The 10253-nt window shown below is 43.0% G+C and overlaps 1 pseudogene; it reads left to right on the top strand.

Annotated features, from left to right (window-relative positions):
- The window catches only part of LOC114892579, a 12583-nt pseudogene extending 2944 nt beyond the window's left edge, over positions 1 to 9639 (top strand).
- The last annotated feature ends 614 nt before the right edge of the window (positions 9640 to 10253 follow it).

Here is a 10253-nt window from a genome sequence, read left to right on the forward strand (position 1 = left end):
TATTGCTCTCCTATTGCTATAACAGGTTGTATTGCTCTCCTATTGCTGTAACAAACTTGCAGAAATTCAGTGGGTTAAAACACCACAAATTTATTATCTTACAGTTCTGGAGATCAGAAGCTAAACAACAAGGTGTTGACAAGATTGAGTTCCTTCTGGAGGCTCTCGGAGAATATCGGCTTCCTTGTCTTTTCTAGGTTATTGAGGCAGCTTGAATTCCTTGGCCTGTGATGCCTTCTTTCATCTTCAAGGGCAACAATCACATCACTCTAACCTCAACGTGGCCCATCACATCTGCTTCTCCAACTCGTCTGCCTCCTTCTTCTGTTTCTTAAGGGTTCTTGTCATGACATTGGGCTCACCCCACTAATCCCAGATAATATTCCCATCTCTAGACCTTTAACGTAATTATAGCTGCAAAGTCCCTTTTGGCATATAAGGTAACAGTTTCCATATAAAGTAATAAGTTCTTGGCATGAAGATGTGGACATCTGGGGGGAGTCATTGTTCTTTCTATCACAGTGTTTATCAGAAATTAAAATTTCACTGGTATCCTGTGTTTTCATCTGATAAATCTGCTCCCCTCCTCGCCCATGGCTTCCATCTTACTCAGAGGAAAAGACCGTTCCCCTCCACTGGCCTGCAGAGCTCCGCATGATGTGACCCCTCATTCACTCCATTCTAGCCACACTGCCTTCTTTCTGTGACTCGAATGCTTTCAGGCATGCTCCTTCTTAGAATTTTTTCTTGGCGTTCTCTCCCCTCCGCCCCACCCATGCCGTCTCTGCATGTCCCACTGCCTCATTGCCTTCACATCCTTGAAAGTGTCACCTTTTCCATGAAGCTTTCCCTCAATTCTTTCTCTACCAACCACTGGTGCTCCCTAAACTCCCTCACTTTATTTTTCTTCATAACACTAACCACTATCTGAAGGGCTGTCTATTTTGCTTTTGTATTTTGTTGATTGCCTCTATTTTCATCTACTCTTTGGCCACCACTAGAAAATATATATATTTTATGCCCTCGTGTATCTCCCATGCCTAAAGAGTCCCTAACACATCAGAGGCATTCAATAAGTATTTGTTGGATGAATGAATGAACGAATGAATGAATGAACAAATGACATACTTCTGGAGTGGATGAAGTTATGGCCTATCTTTTCTTGCCAGATCTAAGAAGTATTTTGTTGCTCATGTTCTGTGCATTGAAGTGAAACCTAAACAAACTATTTTAATAAGCTCATCTAAAAATAGGAGTGATTCCTGCCTTGTGATTTATAGGAATCTATTCATGATTACATAAGATTGGGAGGCAGGCAGTTATTATTGCTTTTGCAACAGCTGCCCTTCCCCTGCTCTGATACTCTAATGCAGTTCCAAGGCATAACTGTCACATTTCTCATTTTAGTGGCTAGGCTTGGTTCCAGAGAATTAAAATTTTCATGTGGTCTTTGTGATTAAACTAATAACAAACAAGCTTCAAGAAGCCACTTTTCAAAGTCTTCTAATTCATTTTTTCTTAAATGTGGAGTACTTCTTTATTAAATCTTCCAACTATGAAATTTTTATAGATTTGAATGGTACCATTCTGGAGAATTTAAATGAACCTTTTTCTTAGGGTCAAGGGCCTTAAGGGGAATTGATGGAGATTAAGAAGAGAGAAGATGGAGGCTTTCCTTCAATGTAACCCTTTCTAAGAATATATCACCATGAGTCTGGATTCCAAATTTGGCAGTTCATACAAGAGTCATGTAGAAGTCTTGCTGACTTATGTTTCTGAACCAACATTTCTAACAATCTGACAATAGGGCTTCCAAGAAAGAAAGCAGATTTCAAAACACTCCTAAAGAAAGAAAATAAGGACAAAAGACTATAATAGAAGTTTCTGGAATACTTAAGTCTCTCAATAAATATTCGAATGAATGAACGAATAATTAAATGAACACATCCATGAATAAGAGACCTCAACAGCGACATTTCTGGTTACCCCAGAAAGTCCAGCGTCTGTGACTCTCCACATGTTTTGTGTCTTGTCTCTGTTGTTATTTCTAACATAGATATTGCCTTTTATCTCAGGATATAACCACATGGAAGCCCTCTGGCTCAGACAGTTTTTAGAATGCAGGCAGTAAACGTTTATGTAGGCAAGGATGCCCCACTCTCTGAACTGCTCCGTGGTTTATCTTAGAATCCTAAGCATTTGAAATGAATACATTCCTCTTTCTCCTGCTGACATGGGAGGCAAGTGAAAGATCTGCTGCCTAATATTAGACGGAAAAAACAGAGTTCTGTCAAAGTCATGTGCCTTTCTCACTTCCTCCAATGCGCCAGATCATTCTCTTCTCCAAATTCTGTAGCATTTAACAGGTGGAATTTGGCGTTTTGACCCTTCATTACACCTTATTATATATTTTCCCAAAGTATAAGTCTTGGGTAACCAACAAGATTGGACAGTATAGCATTGTGGAAAGATTTAAGGCTTTAGAGAGTGAAGACCAGTAGGCAAATCCTGAATTGTGCTATCAGTAGATGCAGGTTAGTTATTTTTCTCCATTCTATTACATTGCATTTCTACCTATAAAATGGGAATAATAACCCACGCTTCATGTAGCAAGAACGACACAAGACAATGTGTGTTGAAAGGATTAGCAGTGAACCACAACATAATATGTGCTCAATACGTATTTATTTTTCTCTCTAAAGCACAAAAGCTGTGACTCCCATCACCCACAGCTTAGGGAGAAGCAGGGGGGAAGTGCTCATAAGTAAGGATGGATTGTTTGATTATAATTTGATTATTGAGCTTGGGAAGCATTTCAAAGTTTTGATTCTCTGTCCTTAGTCAAAAGTAAACTAGAGTTTTACCTTTTATCAAAGGTCAGCCCATGAACTGTAAATAGGATGGCACTCTTCTCACACCAGAAAGTCCCTCTAACAAGTAAGGGAGGATTTTAGAAAAGACGGTTTTCTGGAGGCTATACGTGGGAAATATTTCCACCACCAAGCAGCCTTAAAAGGATGCGCTTCTGGCAGCACAGACTGCTGATTTCTTCTTCAGGAAGATAACATCTTTTCACCTTTCAAAGCACCTGGACAAACCAGGTGATAGGTGTAAACATACCTGGGTTTTCATTTATCGAAACTATCAGAAAAGAACTTGCCAAAATTGAAATAATGCTTTCCCACCAAAAAGGAACATTGTGTGCTTAAAATAAAATATTTTCCTGTCTTGCTAATACCCGTATCTAAACCTGCTGGGTCTCTGCATTTTTCTAGGTACTTCAGAGACACAGGCTACAGGGGATGAGGAATATTTGTGTGAAATGTGGATGGCGTGCAAAGTGTCACCAAAGTTCAGCCTTTGCTCTTTTTAACCATTGGGTTGGAAGATGCAGCTCTGCCCTTTTGTGGATTCAGAAGTGGGGTAATGTGTGGGTGTGCCACTCATGACAGCAAATTTCCCCAGTGTATCTGCCTCTTTTTCAAATCACTTGGTTATGGGCCATTGAGATTGACATTTATTACCACCTAGGGCTTTTCCAATGCCTGCACGCTTACACACCCACGCTTACTATTTAAAAGTCAGATCATGTTTCTGTTTTTTTGTTTTTTTTTTTTTATGCAGTATGCAGGCCTCTCACTGCTGTGGCCTCTCCCATTGCACAGCACAGGCTCCGGACGCACAGGCTCAGCGGCCATGGCTCACGGGCCCAGCTGCTCCGCGGCATGTGGGATCTTCCCGGAACGGGGCATGAACCCGCGTCCCCTGCATCGGCAGGCGGACTCTCAACCACTGCGCCACCAGGGAAGCCCCATGTTTCTGTTTTAAAACAATATAAATTCAGCCTGGTGGCCCGCCTTATTCACACAATCAGCTCTAAATGCCTTTTTGGTTTAAAAAGTAAAGATTTATCATCATTGATGATGTTTAGAAAGGATACAATATAGGCTCATCACCATCACCATCATCACTATATACACTTATATAAGCTGCTACTGTGTGGCAAGCATCATATTTATTGAATTAAATTAAATTAATTAATTTATATTATTATTTTATTTCATTTCCATGCCAACTTTGTGAAGCAGGTATTGGCATTATTCCCATTTTACAGATGAGGCTATTGAGTGCTAGACAGGTTAGGAAACTTGCCCAGAGGTCACACAGCCATTTCTTGGTAAAACTGAAAAAGAAATCATATTCGTTTTCTAAGGCTGCCATAATGAAGTACCACAAATGGGGAGGCTTAAAACAGCAACTGTTATTGTCTCACAGTTCTGGAGCCTAGAAGTCTGAAATCAAGGTGTCAGCAGGGCCGTCCTCTCTGTGAAGCCTTATGAAAGTATTCTTTCTTGCCTCTTCCAGCTTCTGGTGGCCCCGGGGGTTCCCTGGCCAGCAGCTGCGTAACTCCAATCTCCACTTCCACCTTCACACGGCCTTCTTCCATCTGTGCCTACGTGATTCTGTGTCTTTAAACAGCATTCTCCCTGTGCGTCTGTGGCTGTGTCCAAATTTCCCTCTTCTTATTAAGGACACCAATCATACTGGATTAAACCAACCGTAATGACTTTGTCTTAACTTGATTACACCTGCAAAGACTATTTCCAAGTAAGGTGATATCTCATCCACAGGTTCTGGGGGTTAGGACTGTTAAATATCTTTTTTTTGGTGAGGGGGGATAGGGACACTATACTACCCATAACAAAAATCCAGTCCATCTGGTTGTAGAATCCATTTTTTCATGGATTCTTCCCTGGAGGCAAATTCCTAAAAGGTTTTGCTCAGTGGGAGTGAACAGACTCTTGAGGGATGCACTCTGCAGAAAAGGGTGCTAATTGAGGTACAGGATTTCCAAACTGTTTATCCATCACCTGACTCTACAGAGACCGTTCAAACCCACCAACAGACCAGGACTCTACTAAACAAAGAAAATAAGTCTGTACCAAATTCTGACTCGGGGTTCCTTTTACTCCCCAACTTTCACCAAAACTCCTTCGCTCCTAACGGTCTGCAACAAGAGAAAGCAGGGGCTTCCTCTACGGACTTGTTGCCCAGAGACCGCGTGGATGGGGCAGTTGCTAGAGAGCCACGTGGCTGCTCTTTGAGGGGCAGGGGGCGAAGCTGCTGAATCGACAGGGTCTGGGCGCTGCAGCCTGGGAGAGCTTCACCTGTCTCAACTCCTCTAGGCACAGATTCCTGCCACTAGACTGCTGGGGTAGCCAGACTGGAATCTTTTTAAAGGTTAGCAACTTTGCCTGATGCCATCTGTCTCTCTCTCTCTCTTTCTCTCTCTCTCTCTCTCTCTCTCTCTCTCTCTCTCTCTCTCTGTGTGTGTGTGTGTGCTTGCTCCTGATTCTGTACAATGTGCAAATTTAGAGCTTCCTTGGAACAATGCCGAGGGAGCAAACCTCAGCTCTGGCTTTCAGTCACCCCCAACTCTTTGTGGCAGCAGGGAATGGTTGGAGAATACAATGACATGAGTAACTGGGACAAAATTTTACACACTGCTAAGGGACCCTTAATTTTTCTGTTGGGGAAATTGAGGACTACAGAATTTAGTGCCCGACCAAGGTCACACAGCTAGTGAGAGGCAAAACTGACAGTAAGCCTTAGGTCTCTCTGATTCCCAATCTAGAGATCTCTTCAATAAATTAATGAATCGGTGCATTTTATAAACTTTTTCCTTTTCAAAGGGCTTTCAAAAAGCATTTCATCTTTTCCTCCCCATCACGTAGTAATAAGAGAATTGATTCGAATCCATTAAGAGTAGCTCAGCGCCTGGCATATGCCCTTCGTACAAACCAACCTGGATTCAATTCTGCAAACGTTCTCTCTCAAGTCTCACGTATTTTTGTTTATTCCTCTGTACCTTTGTATTCTGTTCAGGGTTAGCAAAGTTCAGAATTTGTTTTCCACGCAATGGATGGTTCGGTTCCTGATAAGGGTTCCATGCTCTCCAATGCTTCCTGGAACTCACTACGGCAATAGACCCCAAGGTGGCTGCCCACGTGCTTACGACCAGCAGTTGTTGCCTTTATTACTTTAGAGTCCTCATCTCCCTCTGTTTCCGAGCTCATCTTTCTACCCCTGGCGGTTGTGGCTTTTGCCGTTGCTCTGCCATAAGATATCCGAAAAGAACACAGGCTCTGAGTCATATAGATGTGGCTTTGAACATGGCTCTGTCACTAACTGAGCACGTGACATCTGTGTTCCCACAGGTACAAAATATACCACCACAACAGAAGATATGCAGCCTTTCTTAAAAAGGTGTGATGGTTAACAGGATAACAAAGGTTGAGTGCCTGGCACATAGTAGGTATTCAATAAATACTAGCTCCCCTCTAAGAAACCACATGGGAAGGTTGTGTTGATGGTCCGTGCTCCTTTACCTCGGCTAATGTTTGAGGTTATTCAGATTATGAAACAATAGAGGCACATGTCGTATCAGCATTTAGAGGAGTGGTTTTGACACTCCCTGAAGGAGATGTATGGGTGGGGCAAAAGCATAGCAAAAGTCCCAGCAAGATTGCATGATGTCTGAGGACCCTTCCAGCTCTGATACCATATGATGCTAGTAGTTGCTTGTGAATACTTTTTAGAAGAGCCTGAAAGAGATTAGGGCAGTAAGAGAGAGAGCTGGGGACAGTTGGAAAACTATGTATCATTGACTAAAAGAAAGAAGGTTGAATTTGTTGCACGTCAGTCATATGCCAGGTACTTCTTACTTTGTGTTTTCACAAATGTTATCCCATTTAGTGTTCGGAAGAACCTATAAGGTATGAATTATTATCCCATTTTTCAGATGACAAAATCTAGGCTCAACTTGTCCTAGTAGCTCATCTAAGTTGTGCAGCTCGTTCATGATTCAGAGAAATATGAATTCAGGTTTCACATTCCATGGTGTCTCTTAGGAAGGCTGAGCCGAGCAACATGCTGGCGGGGCTCAGGCTGAAGTTTTAGAGAAAAGGATTCAGGCAAAGCTGGGAAGCCCCAGTCACTGCTCCCTTTACCTGACTGTAGTAGCAGATGGTTTCACCAGAATAGGGACACCTGCACCCCTTTCTGGGCATTTTTTTGAGATGATAAATGACATGAGGAGACATTTTTGGGCAAAGGGATTGCAATCGACAAGACCAGGCGTCCTTGTTGGAGGGCATGGCCAGGTGATGCTGAGTAAATATTCCTGAGATTCTCCTCCCTGACCATCAGTACAAGCCCTACGAGTGAATGCAGAGTAGATAGGCGCCCATATTTGCAGTCCATTATGGCTTATAAGCAGCCTCAACTTATTTCCAGGGGGTGAATTAGACAAAATGGCAACGACCATTGGAAATGAGAGAAATTATGTACAAGATTTATTCCTTATTCAAAACGATTTGATCTTCCTTACCATCCATGTAATTTATTTCTTTGAAGTTTGGTCTGTTTTTCTTCACAAAAGACCTATAAGACATAAGTATTTATATTTAAATGCCTTGAAAGGAAAATAAATATCCTCGCAGGGTTATCTGCTATACAAAAATCAAATCCTCATAGGTGGCTTTGGAAAAGTCATAGTCTAACTAGGTATTTTTGCTTCTCAAGTGACCCATTAGAATATTTTTCTGATGCACTTGAAATTGGTAATTTTATTTATTAAAGGTCTTTGAGTCTATAAATGCTGACTTAAAAAAATAGAAATTACTGTAACTGTGGATGTCTTTCTCCTTGAACTTGATGATCAAGGTTGGGGGCAAATACTGGGATGAGTCTTGTTACCCCCAAACCACTCACCTAAACCATTGCCAATTTCCTTCCAGCCCAAACTAGTAATAACTTACACCTGAGTTAAGGAACTCTTCACCCTTGGTTTGTAGAGCTTGGCTGAAGACCAAAGAGTGGCCTGAACCTCTGGGTCCAGTGGGTGTCACTTCTAGATGAACCATATTTCTTGGGCTTTTTCATTAGCCTTGGATGGGCGGGTGCATATTTTTCTCTACCAAGGTTTCAAGAACCAAAGTAGAAAACATCTATTTTTCTTTGCTCTTTCTTTTGTTTCCATTTTATCAAATACCATCTGGAAAACATGGAGAGACATATTGTGATATATGAATGTGTTCAGCATCATCGCTGGAATAAAGAGAGTTTAAAGCATAGTAAAGGGAAAATTATAGGATGAGCTGGTGGATTTTAACAGGCTAATGAGAGGATCATCAGCCAGTTCCAAGTATTCCCTAAAGCTATATGTGTATTTAGCTGTTTTTCCTTTATTATTTGTTGAGTTTCAGGATTTATGTATGTATCTTATTGAAAACACAGAAAGATACCCTAGTAATTAAAGTTAGGCTGGCTTTTATCATTTCAATAGAATTTAGACAGCAAGTGACTATATTACAGGCAGTTGGCCTAAAGATTAATTTATGCTAGTTCCATATACATGAGTGCCTCCAAGTTTATATTATTTTAACCCAAGTCACTCCCGGGGATTGGAAGGAAAACAAATGGTTGTTTGCTGATACCCCCATGCTATATTATTGTGGCATTGTCCTCAGCTAGTGAGATCTCTTCTTTTCCCACAGTACCTCTAATGGGTTTGATAATAAATGCCAAGAAATTTCTTGGAGACTGCCTGTTTTATAATCGTGACAGTTTGGGGATTACAGGACAGCCAATATCTAGTCCCTATGGCGTGCATTCACTTAGAAGGGCTTGGACCTCTGCAGAACTCTTTGAAAGATCACATCCTTCTTGGGCTTTGAGTGTTTGTGTCCTGGGGTGTTTCAGGGTTGACCCTGGACAGCACTCGTGGCTATTAGTTCACGGTGTTCTTGGGAGGCGCTTGAAGTCAGCTGGAGCCCTGCTGATAGAGTTGCTGAATGCAGCGTCGTATCGACATAATTTCATGATGTGTTTGCATCGAGGGCTCTGGTGCCCTTTCTGAGTGAGGTAAGCACTTTTGGAGCCGGTGTTGACAAAGTTATCTGCTTGTTACCCACTTTGTAGGAGGCTTTCTCTTCTCCTGTTTCCCAGATTTTTTTCCCTCTTAGTTTCTCCACCAGTGATACCTTCTGATGTGCATTATTGGTGCTTATTGTTCAACGGTTTAAAAGTTGAAATGTAGCCAGAGATTTTCTTTCCATACACCATTAATGATGTAAACCAGAGAGCTTCCTGCAGAGAAGATAGGAAGTATTCTTTACTAAAATGCTGGAGTTTTTTCGTTTCATTAAACTAGTTTATTTATTTCATTCATCTAGGGACACTCTAGATTTCTGTGGCACCCAGGAGTTGGGAGCCTACAAACCCATCGCCCCCGCCCCCAGCAGCACCCCTGGGCCCGGCACCCCGGTCCCTACAGCCGGAAGTGTCCCATCGCCGGTTCGACGCCAGAGCCGCTGCCCCTTTCAGACTACTGTTTAATGACTGTGGACCGCCCTCCATGGGCTACGTGCAGGCCGTGAAACCACCTGGTGCCCAGGGCTCCCGGAGCACTTACACCAACCTGCTATCGGTCATAGAGGAGATGGGCAAAGAGATCCGGCCCATCCAACCTATGCTGGCAGCAAGAGTGCCATGGAGCACCTGAAGAGAGGCACCATCCACGCCCGGGCCCTAGTCAGAGAGTGCCTGGCAGAGACAGAGCGGAATGCCCGCACATAACAGGACTCGACTCTGCTTCAGCATCTGGACCTTTCCGGGCCACTGCAGAGCACCTGCTTCTCCCTGGCCTTCACCCGAGTTGCACTTCCCATCCTGGGCTTCCTGTCCTGTGTCCTTTGGTGGGTGGCCTCCAGGAACCAGTGGGCGGCTCTCACTCCAGTCGGCAGCACTAACTGGAAACCCCCAAAGGAGTTAGCAGCGAGGTCACTGCGAATCCCACCCGTGACCTGCCAACAGTGTTGATCCAACTGGAGCTTCCTCCTTTATGGGGCCCACACCACTCAGCACTTGCCCAGGACTTCTCACCACTTTTCCCAGACCCCTTCTCCCCAGCAGGGCCTCAGAAGGCCTGTCGCCTCCCAGCCCTGTCTCCTGGGCCATGGCGACTCTTTTTCTCAGTGAGTCTCTTGCTAAATATGCCCTTTTTGTATAAGTAAAAGATAATTTGGAAAAAAAAATTGATATTCATTAAATAAAAATAATATAGTTTTCCCTACATTTATCTGAAGAACTGCTCCTTTGATTAAAATCCTGAAAATCTGTAACCATAGTGGGGGAAACAGTTTCACCTTGACAGCAGTAATCGCACTGGCCTGAGAGTGATTCCTGTCCCA

Source organism: Monodon monoceros, unplaced genomic scaffold (genome assembly GCF_005190385.1).
Source record: "Monodon monoceros isolate NGI ecotype Baffin Bay Population unplaced genomic scaffold, NGI_Narwhal_1 Super_Scaffold_1, whole genome shotgun sequence".
Taxonomy (NCBI): domain Eukaryota; kingdom Metazoa; phylum Chordata; class Mammalia; order Artiodactyla; family Monodontidae; genus Monodon; species Monodon monoceros.